Below are 21047 nucleotides of genomic sequence, written 5' to 3'. Positions count from 1 at the left end.
GCTTTGATAGTGGGAGGGCCAGATGAAAACCCTTAAAAGTCATCCCTGACACTGCCAAAATAGTGAATCAAAGTAGTACTGCACCCTGGGTGATAGGGAAAATAGCAGAAATTAGTGCCTCCCTTAAGGTCTAAAGGATGATGTCACCATTTAATTTAATGCTCTGGCTCCTGCAGAAAGCAGAAGGACCCGAAGGATGACTGCAGGCCATAAGGAGTAGCCCCAGCTGCAGTGTCCATGCCAGATGTTGCATCTCTGCTTAATAGGACCTGAGGTACAGGGCATGCGCCCTTTGACTTGGCAAACGAGTTTCTTCTCTACCCTTATCAGAAAAGAAAATCAGAAGCAATTTGCATTCACTTACAATACACAAAAGTATACATTTATAGTTGTGCCCTGGGGCTTTGTTAACTCCCTCTCCTTCTGCTGTTAATATAATGTGCCGTGCTCAGAACTGTCTGGACAGCCTGCAGACTATCACACTGAGCTGCTGTATCATGCTAATCAAATCGGATATGCAAGAAGGGACCAGTATGTTGGAAGCCCTGTTAAGACATATGGGCTCCAGGGCGTGGGATATAAACCTTATGAATGATCAGAATTCTTCCTCATCACTAAAAGTTGTAGGCAGCCAGAGATCCTGGGCACCATGCCAAGACACACCAGCCAAAGTAAAAGATAAATTATTGCATGGCACGTCCCTCCATGAATTACAAAACACAATACCTGGTAATACCTGGTTTTGGAAGCTGCATATTCCACACCTGGAAATACTAATCCGGCCCATGTACTTAGTGACAGAAAGGGCTGCCAGCTTAGAGAGGTCATAGTGGAAGAAGTGGAGGCTATGTATCGACTCCTACTTACCAAGGCTGATTAGCTGTTTCTGCCATCTGATGTCCAACCTGCCAGCAACAGAGACCATCACTGGGACTCAATTATGGCACCATTTCTCAAGAAAATGAACCGGCCACTTGGTGGCAAGTTGAGTACACTGGACCCTTCCACCCTGGAAGAGCAAACAGTTTGTTATCACAGAACTAGACATATATTCCAGCTTTAGATTTGCCTTTCCTACTCCAAGTGTTTACAAAGTCATCTACTGGCATGGGATTCAGCATAAAGTGGGCTCACTTTACAGCAAAGGAGATTTGAAACAGCATATCATGGGGTCCATTAGTCATATTACAGACTGCTGCAGATAAAATGGAGCATTAGAATGGCCCCCTGAAGGTATAGCTAAAGCACCAGCTCAGTGGTGCTACTTTCTGAGGATGGGTCACACTCCTTCAGGATGCAATATCCACCTTGAATCAAAGAACTTAAATAGGACTGTGTCCCAAATAAGGAAAACACATTGGTTGGGGAACCCAAGGGTGGAAGCAGGGTGACCTTGCATACCATCATTCTTGATAACCCACTAGGAGACTTTGGGCTTTCCACCTTGGCAATTCTGGGCTTTGGAAGGTTAGAGATTCTAGCTCCAAGTTAGGATGTTGGAACATTCTCTACCTGGAAATTTTATGGCCTTGGCAGAGAGAAAAAAATTGCAAAGCACTCACGGGACCTTAAGGCTTTCTCTAAGAAGTGGCATGTATCACTGCTACTCATTTTCCACTGGCCAAAATAAGTCACAGGGCCAAGCCTAATTTTAATCCTTACCCAGGGGAGAGAGAGCAAGTATTTAAAAACAAGAATACCTTTCATAAGAATTTATGTTATTATACATAATCACAAAATTCACCAGGACAGAGAAACAGTGAAGGAAACTAATAGATTATTCCTGTTATTATGCTATGCAAATTATTAAAACTATTTGCAGACATGAAAAGCCAAGGCATTTAATGTAATCACATCTTTAAAAATGTTTATTGTTTGTATCATAAAATGGTAACATAATTAATGCTAGAAAGGCATAATCTAGTTTCTGGAACTGTTTTAATTTTCATAATCTTAAATAAATCTTGATGTGTAAATTTTAAGTCTGGATTTTACTTAAAATTCTAAAGTCAAGTTGAATAAATAAATAACTAGGGGGTAAGGGGGAAGAATAAAGCCAGGGCAAAAAAAAAATGTAGTTCTATGGCTGAGAATCCAAATTTACCTAAAAAACTGGTAAACATTGAGCTGTAATAGATGTCAGGTCCTGGGAAGGGTGTTTTTAACTACATTTTTATTATTAAATTTTCCTTAAAAATCCTTGGGTTGGTTATTTTTTTTTTTTTTTTTTTTGCCACTGAGAAAATATATTGAATTCATCAGCTTCTATGTGGCAGAATTAAGATTTAAACCCAGAATATCTGACTCCAAGTTCATTGCTATTTTTCGTTCAGTCCACACATTTAAGGATTTAAAGGAATGCACGTGAAATTTATAAAGGAGTATCTAGGTTTGGGATCAAACACAGAGAAATCTTCTAACATCTGGGCTGCAGCAGCCAGAAGAGATCTTGGCAGTAATTTGGAAGCTGCAAAAGGGCTGCCATCTTCAGCTCAAGCAACTCACAGCTTCTCGCTCAGTGCCACCTGGGCACTGGCCTGTCCAGCCTGGGAGGTTGCATGCTCTTCTACAATAGATAAACAAGTTCTCCCGTTACCCCAAAGCTTCAAAGAGGGGCTCACAGTTTGCTTAAAGGAAGGAGCTTGGACAAGGTATTAAATCCAAGCACAGAACTCAGGCTTGGGGCTCTGAAATTTCTCCATGTTGTTGCATCCTTCCTCATTAGGGAGAAGCCTTGGCAAAGGTGTATTGTAGTAAGTGGAATAATCAGTGGTTGATGAAATAGCCTTATTATTCATAGGATGTGTCATTTGGGAATTTTGGGTTAATGTTTTGTTTTCAGGTTCAATGACAGATGGGTATTTCCCTTCCTACCTAGTCCCATTTATGACCATCAGACCCATTTACAAGATGACTAGCTGGAGGTCATTCCCCCCACTGAACAGAGCAGAGTACACGGGTGCCTGTGAAGTGATTTCACTAAGTGAGCTAAGCATATATATATATATATATATATATATATATAGTGTAATTCCTCAGATGACCAGTGGTGATATTTAGTTTTCACATTTTCCTTAGAATAAAAGGAATCACTTTTATTTGGGACCTCAAGGTCTCCTGTGCTGTAAGTCCTATGTCACAGGTTAGATTTCCTGGGGAACAAATGTGAGACGGAGTTTAGGATGCAGGTTGTTTGTGTCTTTCGCATCAACACTGATGGGAAGGAAGCAGCCTGGGGCCAGTGGCAGAGAGAAAATGACCTATCAGAATCCTTCCGTGTTGGGGTAAAACGGTCAGACATTTGTCCTATCATGTTAGTCATAAGACGTGGGCTACCCTGGGAGGGATGTGACCTTGGGTGAGGCAGCTCTCTGAGGCTGAAGCAAAGCCTGACAGAGGCTATAAACAGAGGCCGTCTCTGATAGGACTCGTAGCATCTGGGGCAACAAGTCCTACCTTGAAGTCCTACCTATGCAGTGGTCCTCTTTGTCCTTCACAGTCAAGCCCTGGTGCCACTGCCTTTCTTCGTACACATTTGAGAAGCAGCAACTGCCTCTGTGCCTAAAGGCAGCTTCGCAGAGGATGGCCAGGACCCCTGTCTCCACTGCGCATCCTCGATTCCCCTCTTCCTCACCGGCACTGCTGCTTGCCTTCATGGCTTACTGGGAAGGATGCTCTGAGCCCTGCAGGACAAAGAGAGAACCCAAGGGGCCCACCTGGGTTCCCCACACATTCCTCCACACCCCGCTGTGACCCGCAGCCCTACTCTCACTCAGTCAATTACCTTGGCCATGTTGGTTTTTCCTTTTCTTAGCTGCAGGTCTCTGAACACAAGGAACCCAAAGTGGCCAGGCATCGAATAGGACTCTCATTATGTCACACGCTGATGAAAGTGTTATTTTTTCTATTTTCCTGTGAATGTATTAATATATTTCAAACAAAAATGGGATTCTGTAATAAATATAGTTCTAATGTTCCCTTTATTTATCAATACATCTTGTTAATGAAGACATTCATAAAGTACCCATGTTTACTCATCAGGGTTCTTGAGTTAAGAAAAGTAAACAGAAAATGGTTAATTTACAGAGGAAAGGAAACCACTGGAAGGACACTGGGTAGCTCATAGAATTAGTCAAATTTGAAAACTGGCAGTCTAGGCCGGGACCGAGGAGGAAGAGGAGGTTAGAACTGGCCTTAGGAATCCTACCTCACACCCTCCTTCCCTTCCCCCACCTCCCACCCACACTGGCACTGGGCTTGCTGCCCTTGGACCCTGACAGCTTTGTCAGGACTCCTGACTGCATGTGGCGATGTGAGTCTAATGAGTGGATACGTAGTGCGTATTGTATTCTCTCACATAGTAGAAAGAATTATGACCCAGACGTTAGAGGTGAATTGTCTTTTCAATAGTCTCTCAAGATATTTTAAGGACCTCTGGGCCTTGAGTGCTTCTCAGTTTGTGACAGTTTGGAAGCAGCATGACTTTCTTGAAAAATGGCCTTATGGATGGGTGACCCTTCAGGAACCACTGTTAGTTTTTTCGGTTTTTAAGTGAAGTGGACCATGTAATCTGTCTTCTATTGTTAGTCATTCCTGAGTCTGACCTTGGGGAAGTTCAAGGGAAGTGAAAGTGGCTCTTTACCTGAGGATAAGCTCAGGGAGATGCTACTCACAACTCAGAAGAAAGCGCTTTGCTCCGAGAGTGAGATATTTTTCTCTCAGGACCAGTTTGATCCTGTGCTACAAAACCCTATATTCATTATCAAGTAGTGCTGATTAAATGTGCAAATGTGCAGAGAGCTGTTCTAGGAACCATGCAAAGAGAATTATCCTGCCCTGTAGGACCTTAAACTCAAAAGCAGAAATTTATTACCTAAGAGGTGTCATTTAGCACCCTGGATCTGATGAGAAGTCAGTTCTCCAATCACTTGGGAATGCTTTAGGCTCCTGACCACACTGTTTCCAGTTGTGGAAAGCTTTTGAATTTTTCCGCTCCAGGCCATTGAAATCCCACAGTCTAGGGATAATACTGAGAGTACAGAGAAAATGCAAATCAAATGTACACTATGATTTTATTTTTTAATTTTATTTTCATGAACTCTGTATAATGCAAATAATGTTTACTTCATCGGTTTTGAACCACTGGTTTCTTAAGCAAGTCACGCTAGGTATCTCCATGTTGCCACAGTGAGTATGGAAGAATCTCTGTGGGCTTTGTCCACTGTGACAACCACAGCAGCATCTTACACAGTCTGACTCCTTGTTCTTTGCAAGCTGTAAATATTATAAATCCCACAGCAATTCTCTCCTAAGCGGTGGCATTATTTACTATATCCATAGTGACCATTTGCTCTAAATATTCTGATATGACTCTGGGATTTCTGAAGCATTTTCTTATATTATTGGTCCCATAAACCTTAATATCATCCTAGAAATCCCAATTTTTTGACACCCAAGCCTATCTGCTAAAACTTATTTTCATCCTTAGAAATGGAATAACAATTCTTCATGAAGCGATCTGTCTTGTCTTTGGTTTAGTAATGCGTACAAAACTCTGCCTTTACTATTACTACTATTCTGTCAATAACCTCTCTCTGTTCCCACCACCACTATAATAAAGGCCCAACCTTCAGAAAAATCAGTGCCTCCAAAGTAACTACAGTAGAGTTGACAGTTTCGTGGCTACCCTGACAGATTTCCAGATAAGCCAGGTAAAATAACATTACAAGATCTCAATAATTTTATGCAAAAGTGAAATGCTTTGCTGTGCTGTTGACTGTCCCTCACGGGGAGATACTCGATTTTGTTTTTGTCATTGTGAAAGTTCTTTTCATTACTCCTGTGCCTAGGGTTCTGTGTCTCTGTTCGGTCTAGCAGAAGCAGTGACAAATAGCCTAAAGGTTGAGATGAAGGACATTAAGAACCATACTTGGCTCTTCTAGCTCCCTAGGAAAGGTGCCCCTGCCCTTTATCCTGTCAGAGAGGGATGCTGTAAAGATCTTTGTGCTGAGTCAGGTGAATCAGCGCTGAAGAGGTAGACCAGCGATACTTTCCCAAAACAATGTAGCAGAAACCATCTGGCAGTTGGTGGGGCAACTACTGCCTGGTATCTGAGACCCCTGACCGTAACTTAGGTTTCAGTGAGGGTTTCTATTTTATTCCTGGGCACAACTGGAGATTAAGAATTCTAGCCCTTAAAGTAAGGACTCTGACTCATCATTCCACTAGCTCTAATATCTGCTGTCAGGGATCTGACACTGCCCTCCAAGTAGCCCAATACAGTCTGAATGGGATGAAAATCTTCATGTTGTGAAATCTGCAGATATCCACTCCCTAATCTGTCCTACAGAACAATGGTAAAATCATTCAAAGTCTTTAAGGATACCGGAAACGTTTTTATTCCATCCTTAGGTTAAACAAGGATGGAGCATAAGGACTTGAGAGCTGCTGTGAACAAAGATGACATAAATTATAGACATAAAACTTGAAGAGTTTATAAATAGGATTCATAAACAAATTTAATAATCTATAGTAAGTTCAACACAAAAGGAAAACATCCACTAGAGAATATTACGTACATTATTATTAAAATTATCCATTCTATTTTACTTCACTTTAGTTTCTGAAAATGTGGTTTTCTTATATATCATAAATACTAAAGAGATTAACTCACTCTCACTTTTCATTAAATTCTTCTCTAATCCTTGGACAGAATTTTAAAAGCATGTAGTGTCAGTGATTCTCCCCGACACTCTGAAATCTTTATAACCTGGCTATTTACCTAGCCAAGCTAGATTATTTTTCTATTAAAAACCACTTCAGGTTTGAAATTATTCAAAATATTGCTCTACTTTTACTCATAGAACTATTTCGAACAAATTACTTAGCCTAAATCTCAAAATGCATAACATAGACGTTAACTCATTTTCAAGAAGTATTTAAGGAGGCCGACAATATATAACAATATATTCGAAACCACCTAAACAGTCATATACCTAGCAATTGATTCATCAATTTTGAGCACCTCATCTATGCCATGTGTTCAGCTAAACACTAAGTTTAACTAGTAGAATAGTGGCAGAGTAGCTACTATCAGCTTGACCTCACATTTTTTGTGTACTCCATGAATACAAATCAACACAAAACAAAAATAATTTGCAAGAAGTAGAATAAATTTCTAGACTTCTACCTCTGATTTGAAAGACTAAGGCTGACTAACAAAACTATCATCTATCTACCTATATATCTATCATCTATCTATTTATCTATTTATCATCTATCTATATCTATCATCTATCTAGCTCTATCATCATCTTTCTGCATACAAGTAATATTACCGCATACAGTAATATTAGTTTGTATATAGTCATACCTATTTCGGTAGTAAAACAAATTGTTGGTTAGGTATCTATAAAACTCTTGTAAGAAAATTTTGTATCATTAGACTACATTTAAAATTCTCATCTTTATAAACATTTTTAAAAATTTTATGATCTGTCTGGGATAGACAGGCACTTGATTCTTGTGTTCAGTTTTATTGCATCTTATTATTACAATGTAAATTGCATGATATAATGCATCTAAATATCTGGGAATAAAATATTCATTAGTATCTGAAAATCTGTATAACCCTATATCTGAACATTTGAAACTTGAAAATACATCCCAAAGTAATACCAAATATAGCAATGCATCTACTAGAACAATAGAGGAAAAATTAGGAGATAAATATAATTAAAAGTATATATCACATTTGTATCATTGGGTATTCAAAGCATTTTATTATGAACATTTCTAGAGTCAAGTTTTAAGATGTTCATTATAACTGAAGGTATTGATTGCAGAATTAAACTACATAATTAATAAAGGATGATAATTTAACAGAATTATATAAAATCTCTTAATCTTTTCTAAGAATTTAAAATAATAGTTCAATGTATCTTAAAAATTTTATTTTATTTAACTAATGAATTAAATAAATTTTCCAATATAGTTTTATTTTCCATTTTCTTCTGTACCTTTTATGTTTTCAATCACTAATCTTTATTTAGTTGTCACTGAGGTATAGAAACAGTTCACAATTCATTAAAATAAATATAAGTTTTTTGTGGTAGCCATCTCATGACTACTTAATTCCATTCTTCATTATTTCACAAGAATCTCACGAGAGCAACTGTTAAAGGAAGAAGTACATTGCTTCAGAATCTCAGTAAGCCTCCCTGTCTCTCAATATTGGACAACAGTACACAGTGCTTTCTTATAGTTTACAATTTGGGACTTGTAATAAAGGCGTACTTGTACCTAATTTATTTTCCTGAAGCATTTTAGGTCCTGGACCTTTTTTTTAGTGCAAAAATAGTTTCAGGGGTCAATAAACGTTGAGTAGTTGGAAGAAGATTCTGAAATTGTCTCTGTATTAAAAGAAGAAAAACTTTATTTTCCTAAACCATTTATTTTTATTTTTAAATAACCTAATAAGGTAATAAGTAGATATACATTTTTTAAGTCTTTATTGAGTTTGTTACAATATTGCTTCTGTTTTACGTTTTGGTTTTTGGGCCCAAGACACATGGGATCTTAGTTCCCTGACCAGAGATTGAACCCACACCCCTTGCATTGGAAGGTGAAGTCTTAACCACTGGACCACCAGTGAAGTCCCAATATACATTTTTAATATAAATAATATTGTAGAACTACCCGCTAAATATAATTATGCAGGGTATAAACTGAAAGACATTTTGAAAAAAAATGAATCCTGTAGGAGAGCTAAAATGTTTTTGATTTTGGATCATATTTTTTTAATGTAGTTCAGCTTGATACACATTTATTGACAATTTATTTGTACTTAGCATTGTGTTAAGTACTGAAGAGATAAAGATGATATGGTCTCTACCCTTAACAAGAACTTAAAGATACTTTTCTTTTTTCCAGTAAGTTTACCTCTTGAATTATGAAATTAATCCCACTGAGGTCATTGTTACAAAAAACAAGACAAGGGACTATGAATGTTTGGAACTGGTTATCCACTAGCATAAACTACAATATCACTTGAGTGAGAATCTGTATTCTTTGGCCATAAATTTAAAATTTAAGGCTTCCCTGGTGGCGCAGTGGTTAAGAATCCACCTGCCAATGCATGGGACACAGGTTCGAGCCCTGGTCTGGGAAGATTCCACATGTCATGGAGAAACTAAGCCTGTGTGCCACAACTACTGAGCCCGCACACCGCAACGAAGAGTAGCTCCCGCTCATCGCAACTAAAGAAAGACCACGTGCAGCAACAAGGACCCAACACAGCCAAAAATAAATTAATTAATTAAAAATAAAAAATAAAATTTAAGCTGTGAGGCATATTTAACCTAAATTGTAAGGAATATCTTGACCTTTCTGAATAATCAAGGGGAAATTTGGGGAGAGATAAATATTTCGCCCAAAATAAGATATGTGAAAAATACACCCAGATAAGAGTTTTCAATGATCAGATAAATTTAGCTGAAATGGATTTCCAAAATTTCTTCTGTTAGAGATGAAGGAAATGGGACAGCTAGTAGAAAGGAATTATCAAGTGTGATAAAATCATTTATACATTGAGAACTATTTTTCAAACCCTCACTGTCTACCAATGGTAAAATTTGATAGTTTGATAAAATTGTTTATTAATGCTTTTCCTCTACATTGCAAAATCATAAAAATATGAAATTAGAAATAAGAAAACAATACAGAAAGTGATCTTCCTATGTTATGGAGGGAAATTCAAAATTACTTTAAAAAAACCAAAACAGTAATGGTTAAAGAACACACACACCAAAAAAATAAAAAATCTGGGAGAGTCCATATTCATTCACCTGAATACGAGCTGTGGGTTTGGGTCTGTAACTTCTTTGTCATTCTTAGTGATAACTCCTCTGTGGGCACCCAGCTCATGACTGGATTGCTAAATAGATACCATAAATTTAAAATGTTTCTTCTTTTGTTCTTTAGTCTTTACTAATTTCTGAATAGCATTCTTAGCTTCTCTACAGCCAACACACACACACACTCACACACTCTCTCTCTCTCACACACACACACACCGAAGCTTATATACTATTAAACATGCCAACTTAAAAGTCAGTGACCTGACTTAAAATCCTGGCTATGCCCTTAGCCAGTTGTATGAAGATAATCAAATAAAATCAACCTCTTTTGACATTACCCCTCACCTGTAAAATAAGTGTATTGGACAAAGGTTATCTAAAATGGTAGTCTTAACCCTGGGCTGGTTCCCATATGGCTCTGTGGGTTTCATCATGTATGCAGTGAGAGTCACTGTTTTATACAGCTCCTCTGGTGATACTGATGTGAAAACTGACAACCAGTGATGTAAGTTATATATGACTTTTGAAATGACTAAAAACCTAAACACAAATGTATGTGAAAAACTTTTGGTTACCCTGTACATAAATAATTTTTTACAATATACTATAAGTAACTTCAGTTGCTTATAAGATTATAGTTACACTGTCTCTCTCTCTCTATATATATATATTTACTGTATGAAATTATGTGTAAGTAGTTAATATAATAAATATATAAATATGATTATTATATATAATATAGTTACTATACATAAATATAAATAATAGTTACTAAAAATAAGCAAATGAACAAAATGCTCAATATATAATATTCTCAAAAATCAACACCTCTGAAGAAAAAGCAATTATTTTTCAGATTTTTCCTTTTTCGAAAAGTTTTTATTTTGCTTTTAACTAGCTTAATTTTTTGTTTCTGAACAAAAATTTTACCATATGGGTGCTGCCAGTTTCCAGCAGTGATTCTATATGAGTGGATAAAAACAGCCAAAGCTTCAGATACAGAAATATACTCTGTTTTTTCATGTGGAAATCTGCTTAATAAGAATTTAATAAGGATCAACCATATGCCAGATTCTGCATGATGTATAACGACACAAAGATTAATAAGCCTACATTCCTGTATTTGAGCCACTCTACCTGGACCTACAGATCATGTTGTCTTGGAATAAAATCTCCAAGTATTTATAAACTTGAAATCCATACTTGTTTCTTGTTATCTGATTGTAATTCAAATTGTGACAGTGTATGAAATTCCATCATTATTTCTACAATTCTTTGTTTTATTTATGCCCAAGTAATTGTCAGCCAATTGAAATCACATTAGTAACTCGAGCAATGCTATTGAATACTTAGGAGCTCTGCTAGTCTATGGAGACAAACCCAGCCATGCTCACAAACCACCTCTCTGAGGAAAAAAAAGAAAAAAAGAGTCTTTATGTGTAGTGTTTGTCAATTTTGTGTGTAAACTCTCCTACCAGGGTTGATTTTAAACTACTAAAAATTTAACAACCATCTTGCAAAATTCCTGAATATTTAATGATCATATCTAACAAGCTGGTATTAGCCAGGCCCAGTCAACTACTAGACAAGACTTTAGTAAGTTATATTCTTCTCACCTTAGTAGGGAGAAACAGCAAGACATCTTAAAGGACCGTTGCTTTAGTGAAAGTTGTTTTGAGAAACCCAAGAAGAAGTAATAATGAGTGGCTAGGGAAGGCTTTAGAAAGGAGGTGATATTTGGACTGTACCTTGAGGGGTGAGTAGGTGTTCCCCAGGTTTGCAAAGGTTCCCCAGGTTGAGGTAGAGTGGCAACTCAGGAGATAGAATATCTTGAAATAAAGAGGCAGAGCATGTTAAAGAAAAGGAAGTGAATAAAGTATGACATGGTTACATTTGCAATAATATAATCTAACCAGAGAGAGGGGAGGGGCCATGAGACAAGGGATATATATGGTAGGAATTAGGAGGGTGAGAGGGCGTCTGATTATGAATACACATATGCCATGTTAAGGAATCAAGCAGGGTTTAATATCTGCCTCCATCTGAATAGTGGAGTGACATGCCTGGCTTTCTGTTTTACAAAGAACATTCTAGAAGCAATATAGAAGGTATATTGGAGGTGAAGAGAGAATAGTGGTGGCAAGACCTCTTAGAAGGTTACTGCGATATTCCATGAGAAAAATATAAAAGCTTGATTGGAAATATTAAGTTTGAGATGCTTGTGAAAATTATTTGGTGTTTTGTTTGTTTGTTTATTGAGATGTAACTGACATATAACATTGTATAAGCTTAAGGTGTATTGATACAATTGTTTACCACAATAGGTTAGTTAACTCCACCTTTACCTCACATAATTACTATTCTGTTGTTGTTGCTGTTGTTGTTATAGTGAGAACACTAAAGCTCTACTGTCATAGCAACTTTTCAGCACATTGTTAACTACAGTCACCATGTTGTACTTTAGATCCTTGGAACTTATGCATTTTATAACTGGAAGTTTAACCAATATCTCCCTATTTCCCCCACCACTCAGCCCCTGGCAACTACCATTCTACGGTTTCTATGAGTTTGATGTTTTTAGATTCCACATATAAGTGGGATCATACAGTGTTTGTCTTTCTCCCTCTAACTTACTTCACTTAGCATAATGCCCTTAAGGTCCACCCACCTTGTCACAAATGACAAGATTTCCTTCTTTTCTATGGCTGAATAATATTCTATAGTATTCATACATATATACCTCATTCTCTTTATCCATTCATCCATTGGTGGACACTTAGGTTGCTTCCGTGTCTTGATTATTGTGACTAATGCTACAATGAATATGGAGGAGGTGTATCTCTTTGAGATAGTGATTTCATTTCCTTTGGATATATAGCCAGTATTGGAATTGCTGGATTGTGTGATAGTTCTATTTTTAACTTCTTGAGGAATCTCCTTGCTGTTTTCCATAGTGGCTGCACCAATCTACATTCCCACCAACAGTGCACCAGGGTTCCCTTTTCTCTACATCCTTGCCAACACTTCTTGTCTCTTGTCTTTTTGATAATAGCTATTCTGACAGGTGTGAAGTGATACCTTGTGGTTTTTATGTGTAGTTCCCTGATGATTAGTGATGTTGAGTACCTTTTTCATGTACTTCTTGGCCACTTGTGTGTCTTCTTTGGAGAAATGTCTATTCAAGTTCTCTCTGCTCTTTTTTCAATCAGATTGTCTTTTTTGCTATTGAGTTGTATGAGTTCCTTATATATTTTGGATATTAAATCCTTATAAGATCCTTTATTATTAAAAATAAAACTTCCTAAAAAAAGCCAAAGAAAAAATGTTGTTTTAGTGATCACAGTAGTGAAGAACATAGCATATTTTCCTCAACGTTCTTTCCCTTTTCATTCTGAAACTACTGTTGGCAGACAAATCTTATTGTCTTCTCCTTTGTGTAATTAAAATAGTAAATTGTATGGAATGTTCCTTTCTTGTCACATTTCCATATAACCTTGCTTAGTCAACAAAACTGTCTTTGATTCTAGACACAGAAACAAATCAAATGTGGGCAAAGGATATGAACAAAAAGAGCACATCTGATTCTAGTGGACATTTCTGTCTAGTGCAGTGTTCACCAAATTAGATATTTTATGGAAGTTCAATAATCTTGCCCAATGTGTAAATAAAGTCTTAATCTTCCTTAAAGAGGCATGTTTTATATAAAGAACAACTGTTCTTCAAAAGCTGATTCAGTGTGCAAAGAATCTGTGTACTTTTCTTATCACACATTTGTCTTCTCATCCACATCTATTTCCCCCTGCCTTTGAACTCACATTTGTGTATTTCTAATGCAGTGGTAATTCTTTATTTTCTGTCTGAAACCCAGAGTGTCCCAGGGCAATGATAATGTCAGCACACATATAAGGTTTCCAACTTAGGCATTTGGTACTGTCTATCATGGCTTATATTACTGCATGGTGGTTATAGTGGAAGCTCCATGTGGAAATTTTAAACTCCAGGCATTTGGTGTTGTATTTCCTTGTGGCATTCTGCCAAACTCAAGTGCAGCCACTGTTTCTTATGAGATATTAGCAAGGATATTAGTGGGGAAAATAATCTGAAAGCCATTGGTGTATCTGCTTATTGGCAAAGCTACTCTTCTGCTAAGCATAAACGCATTTATTTTTCATTATAGAAAGGAGATAAGCACAGACTTATATTTAAGGAACAAATTTTAAACCCAAGTGAAAATTGCTTCAAAAGCGTGTCTATATTAGAGCAAGTAAATCAATGAAATAGTATGTCATGATGCAGTCACAAAATGGTGACCTTCAGGGCAAATCTGTCTCTTTCTGTCCTTTTGGGGGCTACACTTAATATCTAAAAAAAAATTTTGTTGTATTTTATTATGTAGGTAAAACGCTGTTAAGCTCCATTCTCTCCCAACCTGAGGATTCCCAACTCTGAATTTCCCCTTACATATCCTGAGTCCAGCAGACCTTTGAGTTAGCTACCTTGGGAGTACAAAAGTGCAAAGACTTAGGAATCAGACAATGCTAGATTCAAGCTTGACTATTTTAATTACTAAGTTCAGCTGTCACATGAGAATAATATCATTCAATTTATACAGATTTTGAGAAAAAACAACAAAATCACCAAACAGTGAAAAATGTTTATCACTTAGTGGGAACTCAAAATGGTTCCTTACTTAGCAAGTATAATTATTAATAAATTCTATATTGAACCGAAAGAGTTTAGTTAGAATCCCTTGATATCTTCAAATAGTTCACTTCTTATTTTATCTTCTCCATCACAAATTTCGTGCCTTTCTCTTTTTGTATTCCTTATTTTATTCTTTTAGGAAGTTATATGAGCTGTTTTAAAGCATGGAAAATCATGCTGGAGGTGAATAATCTTTTGTGAGTTCTCTATGCTATGGTCTGAGTGTTTCCGTCCCTCCAAAATTCATATGTTGAAAACCCAATGCCCAAGGTGATGGTATTAGGAGGTCTCTTATAAAACAGACCTGAGAGCACTACCTTATCCCTCCCATCACGTGAGGATTCAATGAGAAGTCTGCAACCTGGAAGAGGGCTCTCCCATAGCCATGCTGGGACCCTGATCTCAGACGTCTAGCCTTCAGAATTGTGAGAAATAAATTTCTGTTGTTTATGATCTCCCCAGTCTGTGGTATTTTGTTATAGCAGCCCCAACAGATTTAAGACCTCCTATGTTCTCTGCTTGTAGTGGAACTATCTCCAAGCTCTATAAGCAACATTTCAAAGACACAGTGTGATGCTGCATATGTGATTTCATGGGGTAATATGATCTCTGAATTTCTCAGAGCACAATGAAGAAGAGAAAATAAAGTTTGCAAGTGGTAAACGTTACCAAGATAAACTAATTTTCAAATGAGAAAATCTGTGTATAAGAAACTATTAGAAAGAAGCAATCCCAAGGACAGATTTGAAAACTGAGGGTCATTTTCTGTGTATTTTGAAGAGTACTACAAAGTAGGAAAATAGTCTTCTTTCTTATTCACAAGTAGAAACTTCCTACTGTCCCCGGGTTTCCAACTTTCTCTTTTTTTCTTCTCAAACCAGTTCATTCTGCACTCTTTTTCCCTTTCTAAACTTAGTTCTCTCGCTTTTTCCCTTGGGTTATTTTCTTGTCCTGTCTTATCTCTCCTCCTGCCTCACGGAATCCTTTCAACACAACTCTTAAGGGCCACGTAGCCCCCAAACAATATTCACCTTTGTCTACCATGAACTCCAGCCTCCATCCAAATAGCTATGAGCTTTGCTGGAAGGTGTGGGAGAGAGGGAAGATTGGCCAGGGAGATTTCAGAAGCACACAGAGCCTGAAGGCAGGGAGAGGAGGTCATGGCTTCTTACCTCCTGTGTACCTTAAACATCATGGGCTCCTGGTTCCTCAGTTCTGACACATTGCCTCAGGCTTAAGTCAGCTGTTGCAAACCCTCCCCAATCTTTCCTACGTTTGTCATCATTGTTAACATGGTCTTTGGGTGGAGAAGACTTTACCACAAAAAGCCGACTTACACAGGAAACAGATATGCCAGAAGAAGAGCTCTATTTCTTTTAAGCAATGCGGCGGAAGCAAAGAAAACCTGTTTGTGACTCCCCACCACCATCTCTTTTGTATTTCTCCTCTCTCTGAGTCACCTCATCTCTATCAGCCTCCTTCCTCACTGGAATATGATTTTTTCCTTCCCCCCCAGCCCTACAACATTTCATGTTTCTCTAAGGACATATTATATAGGACAAGATACAGTGCTTGCCTTATACATTGGATAGTTGAAGATTGGTTGATTTAATCATATTTCCTTTTTTCATGCTAGATATAAATTATTCGAGGACAGAGACTGAATCTTCTCATGTATCTGTAGCTTTCAGTACTCAGTGCACTGCCCTGAGCATAGGATATGCCCTATAAATTTTAATTGAATTGAATAGAACTATAGTTTTTGTTTTGATAGGAGATGAGGAAAATTGGAATTCCAAATCCATGTCAATTCCTCTATTAAAATTCCCATTTCCTTAAATAATTCCCTTGAAAACATTCAGGCAGGCATAGTGGTTAAAAATCTACTTCTGGTAGTCAGAAGATAGAATTAACTCTCAGCACTCAACTGGGGTTTGGGTCTCCCAGTTTGAAACTGTGAAATGAGGTAAGGTCTTCTTCATAGAAATGCTGTGCAGAATAAAAGGTACTAACATATATCCCAATGCAAGAAGTATTTGTGTTTTAAGAAGGGGAACCTGAGACTGGCCAAAGCACTCATAATAGATGGATAAATCAAAAGGTAAGGTTTTGTTCCAGAAACCTAAATGGATTCCTCTCTTCTTCCACATTTAAGCATTTGATTTCCCTCTCAATTATTTTTTCTTATGTAACTAGAAATAAGTACTGTACAAATAAAAGTATACAGTACATGAGTTGTTGAAATATTTTCTATATTTTCCACTAAGTGGGTCTAAAAACCTGGCTTAATTGGAAAGGATCCAAGAAATACTCTCCGTGAAATTTTCCTGAGAGAAGGCAAAGGAGCTAAAGATTAAATCACAGAGGGATTTTCCCAGTGGTGCAGTGGTTAAGACTCTGAGCTCCCAATGTAGGGGGCCCTGGTTTGATCCCTGGTCAGGGAACTAGATCCCACATGCATGCCGCAACTAAGAGTTCACATGCCACAACTAAGGAGCCTGCCTGCAGCAACTAAGACCCAGCACAATCAAATAAATAAATAATAAAATAAATATTTTTTAAAAGATATATTAAAAAAAGATTAAATAACAGAAAATTAGACAAATCTCTATACTGATGCCTACCCTTCTTAATTTTTACATAACTCCAAGAGTTGACTGAAGTTATTGTGTCATAGGAGGAGAGACTTATCTAACTAGTTCTTATTACTGTTCAGTAAGGTCATGACGTTCTAAAACATAATCCTCCAAGCAAGGGTGAGTTATGCATACAAAGCAGCTACTACCAGGATTTATTCCTGACAGGACTCATTTACCAAATTTATAGGAATGCCATGTGACCATTCTTATTATCACAACTTTTCGTGGACATTCTTGCTAGTTACTTACCATGTGCTTTGACTGCCTGAGAACGACACTTTAAATCTCTTAAGAATTTGAAGAAAACATTAAAGATACCTTTAATTGTTAAACATGGAGTGAAAACCCATCCCAAGTTATCCATTTGCAATTTTTCAGTATTTTATTGCTCTGTTGATATTCTGGTACATGTTGTATGAGAGGTAGGAGCAGGTAAATATATTGGTTGTTTGCTTTTGTAAGTAACTCATTAAAAATGATTTGAGAAAATTAAGATAGACTTGCACGCTCAAAGCATCCTTAATGAGACTGGGACCCAGAGAGTCCCTTCCATGGAGACCATTGTGATTTTAATGAGGATACTGAAAAGACTGTTAACCTAAGACTGTTAACCTAAGCTATAATCATATTCTATATTTTGGATGTTGGCAATTTATTGAATATTTGACTGTTGGTAGTTTACATCAAAAATATTTTGGGGCTTCCCTGGTGGCGCAGTGGTTGAGAGTCCGCCTGCTGATGCAGGGGACGCGGGTTCGTGCCCCGGTCCGGGAAGATCCCACATGCCGGGGAGCGGCTGGGCCCGTGAGCCATGGCCGCTGAGCCTGCACATCCGGAGGCTGTGCCCTGCAACGGGGGAGGCCATAGTGGTGAGAGGCCCCCGTACCGAAAATATATATATATATATGTTTTTTTTGGAGTATAAGTAATTCCATTTTCTTTTTTTCTTTGTGGGATCTTCCCGGTATAATTGATATATAACATTATATTAGCTCAGGTGTGCAACATAATGATTCAATATTTATATACACTGTAAAGTGATCACCACAATAAGTCTATTTACCATCTGTCACCATAGGAAGTTACAAATCTTTTTTCTTGTGTTGAGAACTTGAGAGATTTACTCTCTTAACACCTTTTAAGTATTCAGTACAATATTATTGATTGTAGTCACCATGCTGTATATTACATCCCTATTGCTTACTTATTTTATAACTGGAAGAACTCACTTATGTATATATATAACTGGAAGTTTGTACCTCTTAACCCCCTTTGCCCATTTTGCCCACCCACCAACCCCTTCCCCTCCAGCAACCACCAATCTGTTCTCTGCATCTATTAGTTTTGTTCTGTTTTCTTTGTTTGGTTTTTTAGAGTCCACATATGTGTGAAATCATATGGTATTTGTCTTTGTCTAACTTATTTCACTAAGCATAATGCCTTCAAGGTTCACCCATGTTAGTCCTAACAGTCTTTTTTGTGTGTGTGGAGTCTTGAGAGTTTTCTATATATACAATCTGTCATCAACAGATAGTGACAGTTTTTCTTCTTCACTTCCAATTTGGATTTTTTTTTTCTTTTCTTGTGTAGTTGCTCTGGCTAGGATTTCCAACACTGTGTTAAATAAAAGTGGTTAGAATGGGCATCTTTGTGTTGTTCCTGATCTAAGAAGAAAAGCTTTCATTTCTTCACCAGTGAGTATATTAGCTGTACCCTTGTCATATATGGCCTTCATTGTGTGGAAGTACATTCCCTCTATATCCACTTTGTTGAGTTTTTATCATAAATGAACGTTGAATTGTCAAATGCTTTTTCTGCATCTATTGAGATGATCATATGATTTGTATTCTTCATTTTGTTACTGTGATATGTCACACTAATTGATTTGCGGATGTTGAACCATCTTTGCATCCCTGGAATTCCATTTGATCACAGTGTAAGAGCCTTTAAATAAATTGTTTAATTTGGTTTGCTAATATTTTGTTGAGAATTTTGCATCTATATTCCTCAGGGATATTGGCTTGTACTTTTCTTTTTTTTGCGGTATCCTTGTCTGATTTTGCTATCAGGGTAATGCTGGCCTTGTAAAATGAGTTCAGAAGTGTTTCCTCTTCAGTGTTTTGAAAGAGTTTGAGGAGGCTAGGCATTAAATCTTTGAACATTTGGGAGAATTCACCAGTGAAGTCCTGAACTTTTGTTTGTTGGGGTTTTTTGGATTACTGATTCAACCTCCTTACTAGTAATTACTCTATTCAGATTTTCTATTTTTTCCTGATTCAGTCTTAGAAGATTGTATGTTTCTAAGAACTCATTAATTTATTCTAGGTTGTCCAATTTCTTGGTGTATAATGGTTTATAGTAGTCTCTTATGACCCTTTGTATTTCTTTGATATCAGTTGTAATTCTCCTCTTTTGTTTCTGGTTTTAGTTGAGCATGTTCTCTCTCCTTTTTTAGAGACTCTAGCTAAAGGTTTTTCAATTTTGTTTTTTCAAAGAACCAGCTCTCAGTTTCATTGATCTTTTCTACAATCTTTTTAGTTTCACTTCATTTATTTCTGCCCTGATCTTTATTATTTCCTTCTTTCTACTAACTAGGTTTCCTTCATTCTTCCTGTAAGTGCTCCCATTTTCTTTTCACTCACAGTGTAGGTACTGTGGGATGCACGTTTACTATTTCAGATCATTAAGTAAATTTCCACTGCAGTGCTTTGTGGAATAATTTATTCTTGAAGAAAATTTGGTTTAGTGTTTTTGAACTTTTGTCTTCTCAGAATGTCTCTGCATACTGTCTAAAATTTTAGTGTATCTGTATTTTTTTTTAAGAATAAAGGATGTGTTGCAACGAAACCACCAATTCAAATATTCTCATCACCCAAAAAGCTCTTGAAATCGCACCTGGTCACAAAGTCTTCCCCAGATACCTGTAGGTGAGGAGTAGTTCCATTGCCTCTTATCCCGTTTGAACCTGAATTATTCATGAGTCTTCACTTTTACCTTCAAAAGACACTTATTAGACTGCTTGCATGTTCCTTGGCTAACTAGTTTGAAGTTCCTTTGTCTAAGGACATAAATATTTCTCTTACGTTTGAGACAATGTTTCCTTTAATTATAAATCTTTACAGAACAAACCTTTTATCTAAAATATTTAACTTGATCCCTTCGGAACTTCCTGGTGAGAATTTATATAGCTGAGCATTAAGTGGAAGTTTGAGGTCATTCACTTTTTCTGAAAGGCAGGCAGGTTAGTACGGAGTCCCCAGACTTTTCGATATTTCTTTTAATTAGCTTGGAAGTAAATACACTTCCCTTTTGAGTTGTGTTTCTTCAATTAATGAGATAGCAGAGTAGTATTTACAGGACATTAGCTGTTCCTCAGTGATAGCAAGCAAGGTGCAGAAGCTACATCTGTAATTGGTTTTCTGATACAGCCTTAGCAAACACACATAAGAGTGGAGTTCATGGAAGGGATAAATGGATTTAGTTACCTTCACACACTGCCTTCAAAGAGTGGTTTAATTATGTTTCCTTACAGAAGCTTCCCTTCCCCCAACCCATTAGAGCTTTTTGATTTATGACACAGTGGTTGTAGCATTCCCAGTAAAGACAGGATTTTCTCTTGTCAGAAAGTGTGGCTCCCTGGTGATACTGCTCTGAGAGAATAAATGAGGTTCTAATAGTCCTGGATTATTACCAAAGGCAGGGTCAAGGAAATAACTTTTACTTTTTTATTAAGCACACATACCAATGAAAATTCTCAATTAATAAGTTAATTTGTATGATTTATACATATATATATGTATATATATATATATATATATATGAATCATGAGACATCAAAAGAAGTGCT

The sequence above is a fragment of the Delphinus delphis genome, chromosome 21, assembly GCF_949987515.2.
Source record: "Delphinus delphis chromosome 21, mDelDel1.2, whole genome shotgun sequence".
Taxonomy (NCBI): domain Eukaryota; kingdom Metazoa; phylum Chordata; class Mammalia; order Artiodactyla; family Delphinidae; genus Delphinus; species Delphinus delphis.
This window is presented reverse-complemented; position numbering follows the sequence as displayed.